This window comes from Manis javanica, chromosome 11 (assembly GCF_040802235.1).
Source record: "Manis javanica isolate MJ-LG chromosome 11, MJ_LKY, whole genome shotgun sequence".
NCBI lineage: Eukaryota > Metazoa > Chordata > Mammalia > Pholidota > Manidae > Manis > Manis javanica.
The window spans coordinates 82,069,474-82,092,102 of NC_133166.1; the positions used below are offsets into that span (position 1 = coordinate 82,069,474).

Genomic DNA, 22,629 nt, shown 5'->3' on the forward strand with positions numbered 1-22,629 from the left:
GCGGGAAGGACCTAGATAGATTAGATCATCTCATACTTTGGGATGAATACTGGAAAACACAAACTTCAGGGCATGCCTTGGAGGTCAGAATACCAGTATTTGTTAGAACAAGAAGAAGAGTGAATGCCCAAGGTCTTGGCAGAAAATGCACTTGGCCATCTAGAATTACAACTCTCTTGTTTGCAGCATTATATTTCACTGTGTAGTATTAAAGCATGGATGTTGTTTAGAAGGGGGAAAAAGGATAAGCACCCAAACCAGGGAGACTTGTGCATCAGCCTCTGAGATTATACCTGGGAAGAAACAAGAGGTTCAAGAAGCTGCTCTCAGATTCACTGCTGTTTGTTCCTAGAAACCTCCTTCTGAGAGCCAGAACATTGTAAGAGGGCTTGCTGATAAAGAACTGTCAAAGAAGCAGACTAAGGTTTAAACGTTAAAGTAAACCCTTCAACCTGCTCAGAAAGTGCGTTCAGTGAGAAGGAACTCTTGCTTTTATTGTTAACTACCCTGAGAACATTAAAAGCTTAGGAATTCCTAAGTTGAACAGCATAATTCTCCCCTTGTTGTTGTATTCCCTCTTGCAATATGTGGCACAGGATTTAGGACATCGCTACAGTGAGAGCATCTTAGTCTATATCTTCTAACTGTGAGTCAATTGTGGTAACGCAGTCCAAGCACTAAGTTCATCTTCATCTGGGCACAGAACCAACGTGAGGCGAGTGGCACAGCAGTGTATCAGGAAGCCAACAAGCTGCTTGCTTACTGTTGTGTTTGCCTCTGGAGTTTATACTTTATGAAGAGAACTAATAAATTGGAGCATGTGATAAAGGGAAACAACCAGAATAATCAGGGGCTTGGAAGCAATTCATAAAGAAAGCAACTAAAGACAATGAGTGAGAAAGCTTGGTGTCCAAAGAGAAAAAGGAAAACCGATGTGATTCCATGTTTGAAGTCACATGCCATGTGGGAAAGGGAACAGACTCATTTTGGGTTGGTCTGTAGGGCAGAGGTACTGGGGAAGTTTTAAAAAGGAAGATTTGGACACATGATTGGAAAGGATTACCTGATAATTCAAACTTTTCCATTGTGGAATGCCTTGTCTTATAAAGTAATAGGCTGGAAATGATTAAGAAAAAGCTCCCATGGATGTTACAGGGGTGATGCTGGGTGACTTCGTTCTCACTCTTGAATTCTGGAGAGTTTCCCTAAAACCACTTAACTCTGACACAGATTTTTAAAATGAAAATTGAACTTGGAAGTTCTCTTTGTTTTTCTCCTTTAAGGATATACCCTCCTAGTGAGCCAAGTAAATCCACCAAATTTTAGGGTTACATTTATCTATTAGAGAATAGGCATGTGGCTTGCAGAACACCCTTCTGTGATATATTTGGAGGGAGTTATCTGAACTTGAATACTGCTCTCATACAAAGTCTTCACTGTGGGCGAAAAGAAGTGATTGGTCCTTTTGCTCAAAGAGAAGACTTTTTTCTGTTTGATAGTTGGAGAGCATTCCTGCCCTGAGGAAAGTGGATGAACAAATAAACTTTTAATATTCCTTTGTGCTCCAATATTCTATATTGAAAATAAATGTAAACTTCCCCTAACCCATTCAGATTTTATAACATTATACTATCTAATGATTCAGGTTTACTTTTCAACAGTCATAAATGATTGATTTATTTTAAAGCTTGATATACTACTATTCCTCAAAATATTCTCTATGGCATATGCATCCATTCACTTACATATCTAGAAAATATTTATTATCCTATTATATCTGGGAATACAGGAGGGAACAAAACAGAAAATTCCCCTATTTTCATTCAATTTAGATTATAAGTGAGTGGAGATAGATAAAAACAAAAAGCAGAAAAACCAAAAACCAAAGTATTTAACAAACAACATGCAGAGGTGTGAATGAATAGATAGATGGATGGATAGGTTGATAAATTTGTTTAGTTAGTTATAAGTGCTACTTAAAAGGAACTTTGGTGGCAACTATGTAGGGATTGCTAATGTAGAGTATGTGTGGTCATGGTTCCTGGAGAAAGTAATATTTGAGTTGATATCTGAATGACTAAAAGAGGATCCAGCCATGTGAAAGTAGGGAGAGGGCCCTTCACAGCAAGAGAACAGCAAGTGCAAAGGCCCTGTGTGATGACGGGACTGACTTATTGGAGAATAGCAAGACTTTGGGGACCAGAGCCACTGAGCATGGAAGGGGGGAGTGTTAGTGGTGGAAGAGGTTGGACAGTACCTGGTGGACAGATCATGAGGACTCTTGTAGGCTATAGAAAGCAATTTAGATTTTATGTCAACTGCATTTGAAATTACTAGACTTTTAAGAAGCAAAGTAATACAATGGGATTTTAATTTTGAAAGACTCTTTTGGCTTCTGCATAGCAAGTAGATTAGAAGGAGGTGAGTGAAAGCTAGGAGGAAGGTTGGTAGGCCATGGCTGGACCCAGAAGTATAAAACTAAAACTAAATCAAAATGCCCTAATGTACAAGTTAGGCCAGTTGTTAACAAGATCTTCCATAATACTGTGAGCATAGAATAAATACATATTTCTTGGTGAATTAAGTGTCTGGGACTGAAGCCAAACTCCTTCTTCTTTCCATAAACTGTGCTCTTTTTTATTTGGCTCCTTGTAACAAAATTACAGGAACTATATGCACATGTATATTTCAGAAGACTCAAAAGAGAGTCAGTGCCTTATGAGAGAAGTAATGTTCCAAACAGGGACGTGTGTATCCCCAGTAGGCTGCTGGGCAACTGAAAGAAAATCCACGGGCACAAAGGAGACTAAAGAGGGTGGCTATGTTGCTCTAGTTATTTAATCTAAAGGTGGCTTCTGTGTTCTGTCCCAGCATCACCTCCAGGTGCTCTGCACCTCTTCTAAAGGCTCTGTGCTGCCTGGTTGGCTTTGAGCCTCAGAGCGGAAGCCATAAATTGTCGTATCATGGATGCCCACGGCTGTGGTTCTCAAGCTTTAAACTGCATCAGGATCACCTGAAGACTAATTAAAACACAGATTGCGGAGCTCCATCACCAGAGGTTCAGCAGTGGAGCCCAAGAATCTGCATTTTCTTCTACTCCCAGGTGATACAGATACCTAAGGTCTTGAGAGTCCCTTACCTATGGAAGTAGAGGGAAAGGTGAGGAATGGGAGGAGAGGGTAGTGATTAAAACGAATCTCTGCCCACTGCACTTATGCAATAGTTACATCACCATAAGACCAAGTGTACTTGAACTTCAAGGCATCTTAAACGGGGAAAATGTCAAAGAAAAAAAAGAATTACAGCTGAAAGAATGGAATATAAGGAAGGGCAGTTCCACCCTCTGCTTGGAAATGGTGCTGGGTTGGGAGCTTGGGTGTTCTAGGACAGTTGAATGTAATAAAAGGTCATCTGACTTTGAGTTTGTTGGGATGTTGGGAGAATCTTCCTCTTTGCTCTGGCCCAGTAGTTCTCAGTCTTGGCTGTTGATTGGAATTGCTCAGTGAGTTTTTAAAAATACTGATTCTTGGCTCCCATACCCGGAGATGCAATTTAATTGGTCAAGGATGTAGCCTGGGTATCAGGATGTAGCTAGTGCTCTAGGCTCAGCCTTCCAGTCACTAGCTTTCTTTACCTGCCTTCACTTCCTAATGTGGAGCACAGTGGGCTGAGTGGAAGGGGCAAAAGTGAACCTCTCAGAGCTGCTGTTGCTGTTCATCACTGTCAGCCTAAAAATAGGAAAAAACAACCAGGAGGAGAAACTCAGGTGCAACTGGACAGCCAGACTGGACGTGGCTCCCAGTTAGTGGCTCTAGAAAGTGAGATATTGGATATTGGGGGAAGGGCTCATTTTTTTTTTATAGTTTTACAGATTAAGGGTTTAGAGAAATTCTTTTTATTTAAAAAAAAAATAACAGCTTAGAATTCTTTTAGAAGAAATTCATTTGTTTTTTATCTTAATGTAGATTGTCTAAAAAAAACATATCTGTTGCTTCAGAGTCCTCATTTTCAGATTGGTTCTTGCTTTGTTAGAATAGAGACAGCAGGCTTGGCCTAGGCATTTGATTCTTACTGCTCCTGGAATATCACTTTCTCCAGTCACCCATTTGGAACATCTATATTTTGTTAGCCTGCTCATGTCAGACCTAAGGATCCCCTGAGAGATGCAGGGGAGGGGACAGAAGGGAGCTGTAAAGGCCTGGCAGCCCACATGGACTCAGGCTATGGTTAAGGTACTTGCTAGAAATACACCAGGGAATAGAGACTGAGTCACAAACCCACTAAGACACATTAGCCAGATAACCATCAGAAGATCTCCTGTTTGCCTTGAGGGACACAGATGAGAATCCTTTTCTTCCTCTGATCTTGCCCCTTTGTGTTGCAAGTGACTTCATGGATGACCTATCTTTTGACCCCCTGTCATAATGCTCTTGTTATTTTCATCCAAATACAGAAAGCAAAGATGGGCTTCAGGGCCCTTGAGTAAATCTCTATCTTAATGGGTGAGTTTGACATAAGAAAATTTGCCCCTAAACCAAGATAATTGCCAGACCTCCCATGTACAGGATTTGAAAGGGGAAAGGCTGCTTTCTGCCCTTCCCCTGGTACTAGAGTATCTAGATAATCAGTAATAGGGGAGAGGAAAGCAGAGTTACCAAAGAGACAAGGTCAGTGGCAAATTCAGAGGAGTGGCTACAAGTTCACCAGGAACTGTTACTCTGGACCATCTCATCATGACTGCGTGAACAATCAAAGGATTCACACCAATTCTTGTTCAAACTCTAAAAGTGGGGTTCTCAACCCTGGTTGTGTATGTCTCCTGGGATGCTGCTTGCCAAAGTGGAGTCCCTATTGAGATGCACAGTCCTGGATTCTATGTTGAGTTTATTTCCCAGTGATTTTGATATACTTTGGAAACATTGCCTTGGATGATGTATATTTCTGATCATGCTGAAAATCATAATGTCTAGTATGTGGACACAAATAGCTAAAACTTACACTGGGAGTGACATATATATGGTAGAGGACAAAGGCATGTATGGGAAGAAAAGAGGGAAGGAGGAGGACACTGAGATTAACAGAAGCATAATTTTAAGGTAGCTCCAGAACAGACCCACAGACTGCCGTGCCACAAAACTTCAAATCACATGCATGTCTCTTTCTGGCATGTCACAGCATTGCCTCAGATGTATTGCAGTATCATGGAAAAACTAGATGACTTAGACTACTCTTGTTTTTTTTTAATGAGATTCACATACCATAAAAATAAGTTTTAAAGTGTACAATTAAATAGTGTTTAGTACATTCACTAAGTTGTATAAATATCATGACTATAATTCCAGAATATTTTTTATTGAAGTGTAATTGACATACACTATTCTGTTTATTTAAGGTGTCAATGGTGACTCAATATTTTTGTACATTATGAAATGATCCGCACAATGAGTCTAGTTACCATCTGTCACCATACAAAGTTATTACAATGTTAATGACTATATTCCTTATGCTGTACTTTACAACCCCCTGTTTTATTTATTTTATAACTGGAAATTTGCACCTCTTAATCCCCTTCACCTATTTCATTCACCCCACTACTCCTTCCCCATTCTGGTAACAAACAGTTTGTTTCCTGTATCTATGAGTCTGTTACTGGGTATCTTTGCTTCTTTGTTTTATGTTTGGGGATTCCACATATAAATGAAATCATACAGTATTTATCTTTCTCTGTCTGATTTATTTTACTTGGCGTAATACCCTTAGTTCCATCCATGTTATCACAAATATTAAAATTTCCTACCTTTTTATGTCAGAGTAATGTCTACTATATATATATATATAATCGGCCATGTGTACATATATGGTGGACTATGTATATATGATGGATATATACTGCATCTTCTTTATCCATCCAGATTTTTTTTGGATAGATACCCAAAAGTGGAATAACTCCAGAATATTTCTATCTGGAATCTAAAGAAAATCTCTACACATTATACACATTGCAGTCACTTAGCATAATGTTTTCAAGGATCATCCATGTTGCAGCATGTATCAGAACTTCATTCCTTTTATGGCTAATATTCCATTGTATGGCCATACCACATTTTATTTATTCACTCAACAGTAGATGGACATTTGGATTTTTTCCCCTTTGGGATCTTATGCATAATGCTGCTATTTGTGCTCACATTGTATGGATATATGTTTTCATTTCATATACTAGAAGTGGAATTGTAGGGCCTTGTAGTTACTCTACGTTTAAATTTTTAAGAAACTAACAGACTATTTTCCAAAGTGGCTTTTCCAATTCCACCAGCAATGTGTGAGAGTTGCAGTTTCTCTGCATCCTTGTCTACACTTGTCATTGTTTTTTTCATTATAGCCATCCTAATGGATGTGAACTGGCAGCATATTGTGGTTTTGATTTGCATTTCTCTAATGACAACTGATACTGAGCTTCTTGGACATTTCTATATCTTGTTTAGAGAAATGTCATTCAAACCCTTTATCCATTTTTAAATTGGATTGTTTATTTTTTATTGTTTAGTAAGTGTTCTTTATATATTCTAGATACATATCCCTTGTCATGTATTATTTGCAAACTTTTTCTCTCATTCTATGAGCTGTACTATCAATTTCTTTATTGTAACATTTGGAGCACAAAGGCTTATAATTTTGTTGTAGTTCAATATTTTTTCTCATTCTTTCTTTGTCACTTGTGATTTTGGTGTCATATCTAAGAAACTACTGCCTCACCCAAAGTCACTAAATTAACATCTATTTTTCTTCTAAGAGTTTTATCATTTTAGCTCTTACATGTAAGTCTATGATCAACTTTGAGTTAGTTTTTATTTTATAGTGTGAGTTAGGGGTCCAACATTATTCTTTTGCATGTGAATATCCCATTGTCTTAGCACCATTTATTGGAAAGACTATTATCTCCTCTCTAACTTGTCATGGCACATTTCTTAAAAATCAAGTGACCGTAAATATATAGCCTTATATCTGGTTCCATTGCATATCCACATAAACTGTAGGATCAACTTGTCAGTTTATGGAAAAATGACAGCTGGAATTTTAATAACTCTTTGCCTTTCCTCTTGGATTCTGCATCAATCTCATACAATTAAAATGATTTTTGTAATATATCCAACTTTTCCTAATTATTACTGGGGGGTTTTGTCTTGCATTTACCTACTACATCCATCTCAGAAGTAAAAGTTTTCAGCTCTTTTTTGAGGCTGTATTAGTAGCTCTCATGTGCAATGATCTATGCTCTAGGAAAGTTTGTATTTAAAAATATAAATGTCTTATACATAAGTCATGTGCCTTCATGTGAGATGTGAAAAATGTGTCTTTTCTACATTGACTTTTCAGAGGCAAGCCTTTTCTATTACTGCTTTTTCCTGAAAAATATAGCCATGACTTATACCTCCTATCCTCACTTAAAGACACATGATTTAATCATTCCCCACTTTTGTGTTCTTTGGTTCATAAAATCCATATTGTTTTGGCTGTCCAAAAATGATCAGTTTTTTTCTTAGTAGGAAAAGAAGCTAGAGGAAATGAATTTTTGAAATGGGAGCAGTTTCTCTTTTCAAGCTTTGAATTCCATTTTCATCCTGAGAGTAAGAATTCTCAAGCCCCAGATCACCTTCCATTCTTTCCCACATGAGAGAATCATAATTGAACAGCAAACTTTGCACAATGCTATTTAATGTGTGAATATGCTGTGTATCAGTGAGTCCTTCCATCCATCTGATCACTTCATATCTTTAAATAGGCTAAATTCTGGAAGACTCCACACAAGGAACAACTTCCTAATTATTTTCTACTGTTCATTTTACTTCAGCTTCACTTTTGAGTTCAAGAATTTTCTCTGCAATTCCCCTAATAATATAAAATATGAAATACAGATAATATATCAATGGACTTGTTAATTTATTAAATTACTTTCAGATTCATTCATTTAACCACTTATTGATATATGTATGCTTTATATTGCCAAGTACTTACTGAGTTCCAGACACTGAACTAGACATTTGTGATTCAGAGACAAAAATTTAGATCATGCCGGTAAGGAGTTCAAACTTTAGTGAGGATGGGGAGGAATAGTCACAAAAACGTACAATTGTAAAGTAATGTAGTGAAGTCAATGATGGGATAAGGAGGTGTGGATCACTGATGAGAGGCAGGGGCACTAAGGTGAAAAATAAAACCATGAGGTAATGGAAATGCAATTTTTGGTGGGGAGAAAGGGAATAGAAGCAAAAGAGAAAGAACCAGAATATCCTTAGAATATTCTGGTAGAACTTAAGGAGAAGCAGATCATGTTGTCACTGGATGCCTGGTGAAGGCTCAGTAATGGGAAAAGGGGGAACCACGCACTATTTTGTCACCTACTTCACAAAGTTTTCCTGGACCCGTTCAGGGATCAGGTTTATCTTCTTCTCTGACGAGACCTTTCCCAATGCAGTTACAAATTCTCTGGTGCAGGACATTCCTGAAATAAGTAATAATCATTATATGATTAGCAATAATTACAGTATTCAAAAAGAGGAAGGAAACCTCTTTGCTGAAGCATTCTTAATCTTACATTGTTCTCCTCAGTGAGTATTATTTCCTTTCTGCCACTAGAGGGAAATGTCAACTTTTTTTTTTTCTATAACCAGAGGACATCTTCCTAAAGAAAAGCCCTGCCCCCATTAGGAACCTATTTCTCCTGAAAAGCATTCAGCAGGAATCTTATTTTCACACTTCTCCCAGCTCGGCTCTTGGAAAAGTAATGCAGCATCTTAATAACATGTGAACTATCATAAAACAACATAGCTCTATTTTGACAGTTTTCATTTTTCTCCTCTTAGTCCTTAGAAACCAAATCCTATTGTAGCTGCTCTGCCTGTGTTCAAACACACACACACACTCAACACACACCCCATATCACAGGCTAGCAAGTAGTTATTTCCTCCCTTTGTACTTTTGTTCTCTTTGCAGATACAAGGCTAGGAACTTTGAGGAAAAGAATGGACTTTTTATTTCCCAGGTAGTCTTACTTCAAGTGAGCAGATTTTTACAATATACCAACCTAAGTTTTGAGAATGTATTAGTCAGGGTTTTCTAGAGAAACAGGACCAGGAGGAGATATGTGTGCATATGCATGTAAAATAAGGAGCTAGCTCCTGTGATTATGCAGGCTGAACAGTCCCAAGAACTGCAGTCAACAAGCTGAAGACCCAGAAGAGCCAATGGTAAAGATTTCAGCCCCAAAGTTGGCAGGCTCAAGACCCAAGAGGAGCCGTGTTTCAGCTGGAGTCCAAAGACCGACGTCCCAGCCCCATCTGTTAGGCAGTAGGAGTTCCCGCTACTCAGGGGAGGGTCACCCTTTTTGTCCTATTCAGGCCATGGACTGACTGGATGAGGATCACCCACTGTAAGGAAGGCAATCTGCTTTACTGAGTCAGCTGATTGAAATGCTAATCCCATCCAAACACACCCTTACAGACATACCCAGAATTACGTTTGACCAATTATCTGAGCACCCATGGCCCAGTCAAGTTGATCCATAAAATTAATTATCACAGAGCATTCAGTTACTTAAAAATTGTCCTGTGCTACGTCTGGGGCAGTATTTTCAGGAAAGATAGGAAGAGAAGTGGTCTTCCTATTGAGTTCTTGGGGAAAGGAGTTCTAGCCTCTGGACCTTTGCTCAACCCCAGCATTATCAGCCTTCCAGAGGCAACAGAAGCCACGCCCCTTTCAGTATAGTGGGTCCCAATAAGGTACCACACGCCCAGGGGAAACCTTTAGGTGACCGCTTGTCTCAGGGCAAGCCAGACTTGGAGTGCCCAACTCAGTAAAATAGATAGTCCCACATATGTATTTTAGAGATGATTGTCTTAGAAGCAAACTGTAGAAGATGTCTCCCTGATGCCGGGGTTGTTGTTTGCGGAGTAGAAGAATGAACTTAGCAAACAGTCAAGGTAGGAGAGCCAGGGAGAGGCTTTTATTGAGAGATACAGTGAGAGGACAGAGCTCCTGGCAGACAAGAGAGCCCCGGGTGGTGCATTGTCTACGGGATTTATAGGCAGTTGAGGATTTTGGGGAACTGATAAAGGGCTTTGGGTACGGACTTGTTCAAAGTGGCCTTAGGATGTTTGGCCTTGATGAGATATTAAATCCCTTTTAGCATGCTAAAGTGAATTTTACACATGATTACAAACAATTAGCATAATAAAAAGATGGGCTACTTTCCTTGGGGAGTATCAACTGATTTCACTGAAGAATGACCCTAGAGCTTAATGTTTAACACGGAGTTTTGGTAGGTGATTTCCTTGCATGTAGTTACATTGCTCTGACTGTAAATATCTTGCCTTGCTTTTTCTGGAGGCCCTCACCCTATTCTGTCTAAGCCCATGGCCCCTGTCTCATCCCCTTTTGTGGGATCTCTGGTGAATTAAGAGGAATATCTGGTCACCTTCTAAATAATTCTGGCTAATAAATAAAACATAGATTAAGCAATAAGGAACTATCACCTTAGTAGAAAACAGGAATCTAAATGCAGGTAGAAAAAAATACAAGATTATCATGGTAGTAAGTCAACATTACACTAAAACCTGAGGGAAGGGAAATGCCGGAAATGTAAATGTGTTCATTTTTTTCCTACCATTAACGAACACTTACTATCTGCGATACACTGGCCTAAGTTTATACACATTGTATCCACCCTATGAAGAAGTACTATAGTTAACCCTTGGGAACTGAATCTCAGCTATACTAAGAAAATTAAGTAAGTTTCCACAGCTAGTACTTTGGAAACCTGAAATCTGAACTCAGTTTACCTGACCACAATAGCTACATTCCTATCTCTATGGTATATTGTCTTCCATTTACAAAGAAAGTTTCTGGACCCAAATCAAAGGGATCTCTGACTGTTACTGCCAAAGTGCTCCCAACTGAATCCCTTTGGAGAGGCATTATCTTTTCTCCAGTGGGTAGAGGTAAAGAATGGGGAGGTCCAGCTGGTTTTCCAGTGTTGTTCCATTCTATAATATTCTTGTCAGACTTTTAGTCTTTGTTTATGATATAGTCAAAGCAACCAGTTACTGAAGTTCTTTGCCTCAGTTTTCTAATCCATAGACTAGGCTTAATGCCTATCACTAATTGAATTGCTGTTAGGTACCAATTAGTTCCTTTCCCTACTGTCCCACATTCCCTGATATATACTCCTCCAGATAAGCTGCATCAGGCAATCCCCAAGTGGGCTGTATAGAATTCCCATGGTAGCCAACCAAAATTCAGATTCTAAAAGTCCATTAAAGCTCCAAGGACTCTCCATTTGGGGGTTGGTGCTTCCCAGCAGAGGGCTGACTTAGTAAATAGCAAGCACTAGGAAACTAGAAATTGGGATGGAATCCTACCCATCCCTTAAAACACCGTTTTGTTCTTCTCTGCCCATCCTGCCCACTATTGGTTGATCTCACAACTACCTGGTCCCTCATTTCACAATTTGGGGGTGATCTTTTTAAGGATCTATTTCTCAAGCTGGAAATTCTCAACTTCAAACGTGTCATCATTTCCTATTATTGCTGGTTTCATTTCACAGTGACCTCAATCTTCACATGCAAATTTAAATTAATCTTGTCAAAAAAATGGAATCTTTGAAAACTGCAGAGCAACCTGCCCCCTATTGCTAATATCTGAAAACACCTCAGTATATGGCAACACCATCGGAATTCATAGCTTTGAGTCTCACCCAGAGAAAGACTCTCACCAGTAATGCAGAGGTGGCCATCTTTTACTAAGCAAGAAGATACATGCCAACAATGAATCAAACACTACTAATGGGATGGACAGTATTCCAGGCAAAGTAAAAATTAATAGTCAGCTTTCCTTTTGTTAGTAATTACAGGAACTCCTGATTATTTTTACCTTACCTTCATGGGAATATTTTCTTCAGTCTCACTCTCTATTTTCTTTATTTGATCTCAAAGTGAGAGTTGGACTTTTTAGTAGGTTATTTCTGCTATGAAGCTATGGGAAAATCTGTATTTGGCAGGGTTGGGTAGCATTTATATTCTTTTGACCTAAATGGCATTGCTGTGTCTTAATATGGGGATATATCTGACAAGTCCACCACAGAATGAATTTCTAATGTTAAAGGTGCAATTAAGGGGGTGTCCTTGAACAGGGCTCATATCTAGAGGTGTCAGGCTGAACAGTCATGTGTTCTTCAAACAACATCAGAATATTTGAGCCCACTGTCTTTAAAGTAGTAAGTACATGGATCTCCTAAGGTGCTAAGTGTCTCAGGTCAGGTTTCCTAGAAGTGGACCCTGAGAGAGATTTTTCTGACAGCAATTTGAAGAAGTGGTCTCCAGGGAAGAAATGGGAGGGGAGTGGAGTAGGGTAGGGAAAGAAGGGAAGACTCAGCTGGGATCAGCTTCAGCCTGTGTCCCAACAGGAAGTTTTGGAGCATGAATTCTGCCACAGTCAGTCCCACTTTGAGGTAAGGGAGCCAGTACTGCAGATTCTGTCAGTCACTGGTGGTGGGCCACCTGGGTGGGAGGTAGCTTCTCAAAGGGCAGTTCTCTGGAGAAGGAGCAGCTCTGTCCTTAGTGGTGCTGCTTGGTGGGGCTGGGGGAAAGGGGCTCTGGGCAGGGAACAGATGTCTTTTTCTTTTCACCACATCTTAAGAACTTTTAAAAAAGTCAGTCAATCCCCTTGCTTTTATTTAAGAAATTAAAATGACACTTTGAATACTTGGTTTTCTAAGTTGTCGCAGAGAAAGCTTTAGCTTTCAACAGCAGATGGTATCTTTTGATTTGCTAGTAATTGGTGATGACATAGATTTAGGAATTCCCATAGCTTTAATTTAGCCTGATTTCTGCAAAACCAGAGGAAGAATTAGTTGTATGCAAAAAAATATTTTTCTTCATCACCTCCCACTCCTGCCAAGACAAGTTTCCCTGTATGAGATTCAACTTTAAGCCTACAGATCTGTACTTTTTCACTTAGATTCATTCGTTTCTCACTGATATGACCAAAATATTCTTTTTCATACAAGCTTGGTTTTGAAAGGCCAGGAGTTAACTGTGGGGTGAAAATGGTCTGGAATGAAATGTTAACTTGCAACATCCATTCAGAGAACCATCAGCTGTCCATCTAAGGGGAGGCTCTCTCTCCTTAGATGCTGTGAAAGACGCAATGTAGTAATACCATGTTTCTCAGTTTTTCGAGAGAAGATGGAAAATGGATTTTCCATACAAATAACCTAACTCTAAATAGTTGGAATAAATTGAAATTTAAACTACCATGTATGCCTACTCTGTAGAGGCCAAAACAAGCCCAAGTTGCTGATTTTCCTTTAGAGGTGTGTATGCCTGCACATTGCTACTAGACTTGAAGCACCTAGAATGAAAAATACATGTCTTATCTTTGCATCATGCACAAAGGAGAGCTTTGCATTTAATAGACACTCAAATATTTATTAAATGGTTGGTTGAAAATTGCAAAGGCTATTATCATTAGTCATTTATTAACATTTAGTAAGATACATAATTGATCTAGGATCACTGTGCTAGGGTTGGAGTTAAAGGCATAAAAGAGAGCATCCTTACCCTCCAGTAGTTTATAGTGATATCTCACTAGATAAATAGGTATGGAGAAGATAGTGATAGTCTATAGGGTTGAAACAAAACAAAAAGTGAGCAATTTCCAGATCTCTGACAGAGGCAAATACAGTGGAATAGCACCTACTTGATCAGGATACATTCATCAAGAGGAGGAACAATCAGAACAATTTTGAATGACTAATTGTAGTTAGCCTGTCAGTGGATATGGTAGAAGGAGAGAAGGATTTTAACAGCAGATTTTACATAACAGTATGTATATGGAATTAGTAGAACAGTGATAGTACAATGAGAGTTCAGGGAGATCACATTTGACTGTACCTAGGGTGAAGGATGTGAAGATTGAGACATCAGAGGTGAATCAAAAGCCAATTTGTCTGGGCAGTAGAGCTAATTTATTTTGCTGGGAAGCTTGGTTTCTAGCGTGAGAGTGATAGGAAGCCACTGAAAAGTCAAAAAGGGAGGAGGATAAGCAAATTTTGAGGAAGACACAAATATAGTTGTAATGTGGCCTCAGCTTCTTGCTCAACTCTACAGTATGTAAGTGGTGGTGCTCTTGACCTCCTCTCTGACTGAGCCTATAGAGATGACACACTGTGTCTGAATCACCAGGCACTTCCAGCTCCCAATATAAACAATGTAACCTCAGTGAAATGAGAGAGCTCCTAACATACTCATTTCCTAGACCTTGGCATGGCACCACGCTCAGTTCAGTGTGGTGAGCTGAGCTTGTGGTTATGGTGAGCAGGGAGGGAGGGAAAAATAATGGTTGTGATTTTCAGAAACAACATCCCTGGCAACCTGACATTGGAGTAGTGAGCTGAATAGATGAGCAGTGAAGCTAACCTGCAGCCCCTAACTCTGGGCATGGAGGACTTGGGCATCGTGATCGTGGTGGGCAAGGGAGTTAACCAGCTACAAAAATAAACTCAAAATGGATTAAAGGCTTGAACATAAGATCTGAAACTGTAAAACTCCTAGAAGAAAACATAGGCAGTAAGCACTGGCAATGATTTTTTTGCATTAAAAACCAAAAGCAAATGCAACAAAAGCAAAAATAAACAAATGGGATGACATCAAACTAAAAAGCTCTGTACAACAAAGGAAACCATCAGAAAATTGAAAAAGCAGTCTGTGGAATGGGAGAAAATATTTGTAAATTATTTGATAAAGGGTTAGTATGTAAATATATAAGGAACTCATGCAATGTAATAGCATAAAAACAAACAATCTGATTAAAAACTGGGCAGAGAAATTGAATAGACATTTTTCCAACAGTCCATGAAAAGGTGTTCAACATCACTAATTATCAGAGAAATGCAAATCAAACCACAGTGAGCCTCATACCTGGTAGATGACTTTTGTCAAAAAGACTAGAAATAGCAAGTATTGGGAAGGATGTGGAGAAAAGGGAACCCTCCCACTCTGTTAGTGGGAATGTACATTGGTGCAGCCACTGTGGAAAACAGTATGGAGGTTCCTCAAAAAATTAAAAATAGAATGCTGTATGACCCAACAGTTTTACTTCTGGGTATTTATCCAAAGGAAACAAAATCACTATCTCAAAAAGATATCTGTTCCCTATGTTTATTGCAGAATTATATATAATAGTCAGGATATGAAAACAACCTAAGTGTCTATTGAATGGATAAAATGAATGGATAAAAGAATTATGTGTGTATATATCTAAAACAATATTATTCAGCCATAAAAAAGAAGGAAATCCTGCTATTTGCAACAACATGGATGGACCTTGAGGGCATTATGTTAAGTTAGATGAGTTAGAGAAAGGCAAATACTATATGATCTCACTTATATGTGAACTCAGAAAAACAAAATCCAGACTCAGAGATTCAGAGAACAGATTGGTGGTTACCTAAGATGGGAAGTGGACAAAGTGGGTGAAGATGGTCAAAAGGTACGAACTTCCAGTTATAAGATAAATAACCCAGGGATGTAATGTACAACACAGTGACTGTAGTTAACAATCCTATATTGTATATTTGACATTTGCTGAGAATAAATCTTCAAAGTTCTCATCATAAGAAAAAAAAATTGCAGCTATGTGCAGTGGTGGAATTTAACTTAAACTTTTTGTGACTCATTTTGCAATATGTGTATATATCAAATCATGTGTTATACACCTAAAACTAACACGGTGTTACATGTCAACTATATCTCAATAAGAATAAATTAATAAATAAAGGTCTCCAGCCCCCTCGAAGTTGTCAGCTGTTGGCTTCAAGAGCCAGAGGCAGATTTAATTGCCCAGTAAGTGTTGCCCTCAATATGTGAAAGCAATTTTTAAAAATGAGTTGCTACTAAAAGACTGGTAAGTTAATGTTGGAATCTCCATGTCTAGTTTATGTCAAAAACCTGAATTGTCTGGCAAATAGAGATCTGTTTTAGTGTTTTAATTCATTGCCTGCCATGCTTAGAACACCGCTTCAGCTCTAAGTCTCTAGCAGCAGCTAGAGAGCATATCGTGAAGGGAATAAAAATACATGTAAACAATAGATTGCACCATAAGAAAACTGAAGATCTAATCTTCTTACAGAGCTGTTCATAACATAGAATGCCATTGTGATGAGAATGTCTGCCCTTCCCAAATTTAGCTTTCCTACATCTAACTCCTTATGCATTAACTTTTTTGCAATACAAGCATTGTTTAGGGTTAATTTCAATTAGAGACCAAACAAAATAAAACTAACGCTGTTTTTTATTTTTTAAATGTATTTGTTTATTTTTACTGTTTTTTTTGGTATCATTAATATACAATCACATGAGCAACATTGTGGTTACTACATTCTTCCCATTATCAAGTCCGCACCACATACCCCATTATAGTCACTGTCCATCAGCATAGCAAGATGCTATAGAGTCACTACTTGTCTTCTCTGTGCTATACTGCTTTCACTGTGCTTACCCCCCACATTATGTGTGCTAATTGTAATGCCCCTTATTCCCCTTCTCCCTCCCTTCCCACCCCCTCCACCAGTCCCTTTCCCTTTGGCAACTGTTAGTCCATTCTTGGGATCTGTGAGTCTGCTGCTGTTTTGTTCTTTCAGTTTTTGCTTTGTTCTTATGCTCCACATATCAGTGAAATAATTTGGTACTTGTCTTTCTCCACCTGGCTAATTTTACTGAGCATAATAGCCTCTAGCTCCATCCATGTTGTTGCAAATGGTAGGATTTTTTTTCTTCTTATGGCTGCATAATATTCCATTGTGTATATGTACCACATCTTCTTTATCCATTCATCTACTGATGGGCACTTAGGTTGCTTCCACTTCTTGGCTATTGTAAATAGTGCTGCGATAAACATAAGGGAGCATATATCTTTTTGAAACTGGGCTCCTGCATTCTTAGGGTAAATTCCTAGGAGTAGAATTCCTGGGTCAAATGATATTTCTACTTTTAGTTTTTTGAGGAACCTCTGTACTGCTTTCCACAGTGCTAACCTTGTTTTTTAAAAGTCAAAGATGTACATATAATTAATGAGTAAAAAAAAATGTCTGAAATAAGGGAATACAACTTAAGGCAACAATATGATGTGGGAATTATGTAAGATAAAAATCCTAGCCAACTCTGAAAGGACATAACTTAATCATCAAGGATTAATTAATGACTAAATGACAGTATTGTGAAATGTAGCTACATATTAAGCAAGAAAAGTTTTCCTGGAATTTGAAGTGTTTACAGATGACCTTTCTATAAAAGACCATTTTTATGGTTGTGTGAAGAGAAATGATGTGTACTGCTGAGGAATGAGATGGAAATTTAACCATGATGTTGCTCATAATTTTGAAGACATAGCTGAGTAACTACAAACAATTGTGAAAAAGTAAGGTTATTTGGGGTATCTTTTTGTCATTTTGTGCTAGAAAGTTTAAAATCTTACCCATTGTGGATGTGTTTATTAGCTGCATGAACTGGACATAGCCAGAGCCATAGACAGCAAAATACTTAATGAACAAATATCAGTATGTAATCTGTTGTAGAATATACAAATTAGGTGGCTTAGTCATTCATTTGTTCTGAAGACTTTTTTGACTTGGAGAAAAAGACTGACTTGTTCATTTACATAAAGGGAAATTCTAGAAGTAATTTATGGAGGAAATGAAATAAAAACTTCACCCTTTTGATGGTTATTAAAATATATATTTGTTTATAATATTTTCCTAAAGGGACATTTATTAATGGTACCCAAATATATAATTTCATTTGCTCTTTCCTAATAAAACTATGTCTTTGGGAAATGCATTTGTCAAAGATATGTGGACTCACTTTCATATACTGAAATTGGTCTCTGCCCACCCTAAATGAAAGGAATGGGGAAACCTACTATTCCAAAATAAAGGATTTAAGCACTAACACTGCATTTCAAAAATAATTTTCTTGTATCAGAATTTTGAAAGTGAACTAAAATTGTTTGAGTGTTATTCACAATTTTATTATCGGTGTAAGTGCAGAACTGAGGAACAGTGCCCTCAATATAAAAAAACTGAAAAATTCTCTTTGGAGAATCCGCATTTGTAATTTGCTCTTATTACAATGAATAAAATGAAACATCAGAGATTAAAAATAGTGGCATGAGAGGTGAGACAGAGGCCTTCTCCTAAAACCACATATAATATGAAAATATAACTAATACAACTAATCCTGAAAGAGCAACAGAAAAGAAGGCTGCACCAGACTGCATACACCTGGAGAAAAGAACAGACTTCACTAAGCAGGGTAATGTAACAAAGCCATGATCTGGCGGGACCCAAGCCCTTCCCCTACTCCAGCTCACCTGCAGGAGGGAGAGAAATGGAACAGGGAGGGAGTGGAGGCCTGGGACTCCTGAAAACCTAGCCCTGGAGATCTGCTCTGGGAGCACAGACCTATATTGCATGGTGCTCTGGTGATTAGTGGGGTTGGAAAGCTAAGACAGGTGGAATACCTGGAGAGACTGAGATTCCAGCCACTTGTGAAAAACAGGGATTCATATCTGACTGCTCTGGGACAAAGGTGGGCAGTCTGAGTTCCTAATAGCAAGAGGGCTTCTAAAGGGGCAACGATTGCACAGAGCTTACTGCTCAAGACAAAAGGCAAATAGACAAAATTGTCTGGTACACTTTGCCCAGCAGGTTGGGAATTTTCAGGAGCTTCAGGTGCTCCATCTCACTGGCTGGACACGCAGCTCCAAGGTCCCCCACTGTGGTACACAGATTGCTGCAGTTTCCTCCCGGCCAGCCCACACCTGGCTCATAAACTCACAATCCCTGCCCTGCCATCAGGCCAGCCAGAGAGAAGTCCTGCCTATGGCAGCTACAAATGCAAAGCATAGAGGCTTACACCTATGTGTTCCACCCACTGGTTCTGACAGTGGAGAGAGGCATAGCAGCCGGAAAGCAGGAAACAGCTCTTTCCTCCCCCAAGGCACCAACACCACTCCCGTCCAACCATCAACATTGCTCCAGGGTCTAAACAGCTCCAGAGAGTAGAGATTCTGGCATTAGAGGGGGCCACACACAAATATGAAATGTCAAAGGAACCCAGTTCAAAAACCAAAATTCCACAAACACCAGAGAAATGGAAAACTGAAACTGAACTCATCAATCTTCCTGAAAGAGATTTCAAAATAAAAATCATAAACATGCTTGTGGAGGTAAAGAAAAATATTCAAAAACTCAGGAATGATTTCTGGACAGAGGTCCAATCATTATGGAATACAATGGAGGGCTTTAAAAACAGATTAGATATGGTGGAGGAGATGATGAATGAAGTAGATATGAGAGAAGAGTAATATAAAAAGCTGAAGCACAGAGAGAAAAAAGTATCTATAGGAATGAAAGAACTTTGAGAGTACTGTGTGACCACCCCAACTGGAACAATATTCATATTATAAGAGTACCAGGAGAAGAAGAGAGAGAAAAGGGGATAGGAAGTGTCTTTGAGGAGGTAAATGCTGAAAACGTCCTCAATCTGGGGAAGGATATAGTCTCTCAGGCCATGGAGGTGCACAGATCTCTCAACACAAGGGACCCAAGGAAGACAACACGAAGACATAATAATTAAAATGGCAAAGATCAAGGATAAGGACAGACTATTAAAAGCAGCCAGAGAAATAAAAAAGATCACATACAAAGGAAAACCCATCAGGCTATCATCAGAATTCTCAGCAGAAAGCTTATAGGCCAGAAGGGAGTGGCATAATAAACTCAAAGCAATGAAGCAAAAGGGCCTCGAACCAAGAATACTGTATCCAGCAAGGTTATCATTTAAATTTGAAGGAGGGATTAAACAATTTCCAGATAAGCAAAAGCTGAGAGAATTTACCTCCCACAAACCATCTCTATGTGTATTTTGGAGGGACTGCTATAGATGGAAGTGACCCTAAGGCTAAATAGTTGTCACCAGAAGTAATAAAACCATGGTAAAGAAGAAGAATTAATTATTGAGAAATTTTAAAATTAAATCAACTACCTCCAAAGTCAGTCAAGGGATAGACAAAGAATACAGAATATGATATGTAATATATAAAGAATGGAGGAGGAAGAAAAAAGGAGAAAAAAAAAGAACATTTAGATTGTGTTTGTAATAGCATACTAAGTGAGTTAAGTTAGACTTTTAGATAGTAAGGAAGTTACCCTTGAACTTTTGGTAGCCATGAATCTAAAGCCTACAATGGCAATAAGTACATACCTACTGATAATCACCCTAAATGTAAATGGTCTGAATGCACCAATCAAAAGACAGAGTCACTGAATGGATAAAAAAACAAGACCCATCTATATGCTGCCTACAAAAGACTCACTTCAAACCCAAAGACATACACAGACTAAAAGTGAAGGGATGGAAAAAGATATTTCATGCAACTAATAGAAAGAAAAAAGCAGTAGTTGCAATACTTCTTTCAGACAAAATAGACTTTAAAACAAAGAATATCACAAGAGACAAAGAAGGACATTACATAATGATAAAAGGGTCAGTCCAACAAGAGGATATAACCATTATAAATATCTGTGCATGCAACACAGGAGCACCTACATATGTGAAACAAATACTAACAGAATTAAAAGGGTAAATAGAATGCAAAGCATTCATTCTAGGAGACTTCAACACTCCACTCAATCCAAAGGACAGATCAAACAGACAGAAAATGAGTAAGGAGACAGAGGCATTGAACAACACATTAGAACAGATGGACCTAACAGACATCTACAGAACTCTGCACTCAAAAGCAGCAGGATACACAGTCTTCTGAAGCACAGATGGAACATTTTCAAGAATAGATCATATACTAGGCCACAAAAAGAACCTCAGTAAATTCAAAAAGATTGAAATTATACCAACCAACTTCTCAGACCTCAAGGGTATGAAACTAGAAATAAATTACTCAAAGAAAATGAAAAATCCCACAAACACATGGAGGCTTAATAACATGCTCCTAAATAGCCAATGGATCAATGACCAAATAAAAATAGACATCCAGCAGTATGTGAAGACAAATGACAACAATAATTTGACACTGCAAAATCTGTGGGACTCAGTGAAGGCCATGCTAAAAGGGAAGTATATTGCAATCCAGGCCTTCCTCAGGAAAGAAAAATAATCCCATATGAATAGTCTGAAGTCACAATTAACAAAACTAGTAAAAGAAGAACAAATGAGGCCCAAAGTCAGTAGAAGGAGCAACATAATAAAGATTAGAGCAGAAATAAATAAAATCAAGAAGAATAAAACAATAGAAAGAATCAATGAAAGCAGGAGCTGGTTCTTTGAGAAACTAACAAAATAGATAAATCCATAGCCAGACTTATTAAGAAAAAAAGACAGTCTATACACATAAACAGAACCAGAAATGAAAAAAGGAAAAATCACTACAGACACCACAGAAATACAAAGAATTTTGAGAAAAATCTATAAAAAATTATATGGTAACAAACTGGATAACCCAGAAGAAATGGACAACTTTCTAGAAAAATACAACCTTCCAAGGCTGACCCAGAAAGAAACATAAAATCTGAACAGACAAATTACCAGCAATGAAATTGAATTGGTAATCAAAAAAGTACTTAAGAACAAAACTCCTGGACCAGAAGGCTTCACTGCTTAATTTTATGAAACATTTAATGAAGAACTAATACCCATCCTCCTTAAAGTTTTCCAAAAAGTTGAAGAGGAGGCAATACTCCCAAAATCATTCTATGAGGGCAGCATCACTCTAATACCAAAACCAGGCAAAGACACCACAAAAAAAGGAAATTACAGACCAATATCCCTGATGAACATAGATGTAAAAATACTCAATGAAATACTAGCAAACCGAATTCAAAAATACATCAAAAAGATCATCCACCATGATCAAGTAAGATTTACTCCAGGGATGAAAGGATGGTACAATTTTAGAAAATCTGTTAACATCATCAACCACATCAACAAAAAGAAGGACAAAAACCACATGATCTAAGTGTCTATTAGTAGATGAATGGATAAAGAAGATGTGGTACATATACACAATGGAATATTATGCAGCCATAAGAAGAAAACAAATCCTGCCATTTGCAACAACATGGATGGAGCTAGAGGCTATTATGCTCAGTGAAATAAGCCAGGTGGAGAAAGACAAGTACCAAATGATTTCACTCATATGTGGAGTATAACAACAAAGCAAAAACTGAAGGCACAAAACAGCAGCAGACTCACAGAACCCAAGAATGGACTAACAGTTGCCAAAGGGAAAGGGACTGGGGAGGATGGGTGGGAAGGGAGGGATAAACAGGGGGGAGAAAAAGGGGGCATTATGATTATCATGTATAATGTCGGGGGGCGGCACGGAGAAAGCTGTGCAACACAGAGAAGACAAGTAGTGATTCTACAGCATCTTACTATGCTGATTGACAGTGACTGTAAGAGGGTTTGTGGGGGGGACTTGCTGATTGGGGAAGTCTAGTAAACATAATGTTCCTCATGTAATTGTAGATTAATGATACCGAAAAAAAAAACCCACATG

At 38.4% G+C, this 22,629-nt stretch overlaps 1 protein-coding gene across 24 annotated transcripts in view; it reads left to right on the forward strand.

The window, feature by feature from the left end:
* LOC118971592 (uncharacterized) overlaps nt 1–22,629 on the forward strand; it is a 411,068-nt gene that overhangs the window by 190,443 nt on the left and 197,996 nt on the right. For 5 of the 24 annotated variants that reach the window (XR_012122776.1, XR_012122777.1, XR_012122769.1 and 2 more), the window contains one exon: nt 2,872–3,103. The exons of the other annotated variants lie outside the window; for them this stretch is intronic. The gene's annotated coding sequence lies outside the window, so the exon portion shown is untranslated. The remainder of the gene's footprint in view (nt 1–2,871; nt 3,104–22,629) is intronic. 24 annotated transcript variants of the gene reach the window in all.